The sequence below is a fragment of the Cyprinodon variegatus genome, unplaced genomic scaffold, assembly GCF_000732505.1.
Source record: "Cyprinodon variegatus isolate N-32 unplaced genomic scaffold, C_variegatus-1.0 Scaffold1338, whole genome shotgun sequence".
NCBI classification, from domain to species: Eukaryota; Metazoa; Chordata; class Actinopteri; order Cyprinodontiformes; family Cyprinodontidae; genus Cyprinodon; species Cyprinodon variegatus.
In genome coordinates, this window is record NW_015151791.1 from 46,883 (window position 1) to 47,791 (window position 909).

At 36.9% G+C, this 909-nt stretch overlaps 1 protein-coding gene across 1 annotated transcript in view; it reads right to left on the reverse strand.

The window, feature by feature from the left end:
• The window catches only part of slc35f5 (solute carrier family 35 member F5), a gene marked incomplete at its 3' end in the record, with an annotated part of 15,649 nt that extends 15,348 nt beyond the window's left edge, over window positions 1-301 (reverse strand). Inside the window, exon 1 of the mRNA XM_015402347.1 lies at window positions 163-301. The remainder of the gene's footprint in view (window positions 1-162) is intronic.
• Window positions 302-909: the final 608 nt, after the last annotated feature.

Here is a 909-nt window from a genome sequence, read left to right on the forward strand (position 1 = left end):
CTTTAGATAAAAACAGAACAAACTTTTCTATCCAATAAACAAAAATAAGATCAATCAAAACAAACGTTAAACTCGATTCCAGTTTAGCTTTAATGTTGTAGCTCAGAGCTAACAGGCTCAGTGGAAATATCTGAGAAAAAGAAGCAATAAACATTTTCCTACCAGATTGTCAAACTTCTTCATTTAACTTCAGACATGATCTGATAGAAAAGTTCCATCCAGCCGCAGAAATCAGTGTTTTTAGCAGGAAACTGGAGCCTGTTGACTGCTTGTAAACATTAGCATTTCCTCCTGCTTCCTCATTGGCTAGCTATCGGACTCCTGCTGCAAAGACTTCTGGGATGTGTAGTCAGAAACAGTAGTTCGTCTAAACGGTTTCGCATTTTTTCCCTCTGGGTTTTTTTTCCTAACATATAAATAAACCAGCTGCTCTCGATTTATTTATAAAACAAATATTTCTTTATGAAATAAAAAATCGCCCTATAATCCTGTGTTATGGTAACTCCCTGTTACCCTATGGGGTTACTAGGGGTTACCCTATGGGGTTACTACGGGTTACCCTATGGGGTTACTAGGGGTTACCCTATGGGGTTTGCACATTTAAAAACCGATTTAAAGGTTTAAAATAGGATTAAAACATTCTAGTTCAATCAAATTGAAAAAGGGAACATCCCCAAGATTGGACTTAAAACGTGGTAAACGGCAAGGTTGTCCCATTTCCCCTTATTTATTTCTGCTATCCACTCATCTATTGGCTACTCACATAATAAACAGTCAGTTGGGTGGAATGTCAGTTCTGGACAAAATAATTATTATCAGCCAATCAGCTGATGATGCAACAATTTTCTTAAAAGACTCTTCTGAAGTTTCTCTAGCACTTGAATTGATAAAAGTATTTTCTGAGGCTTC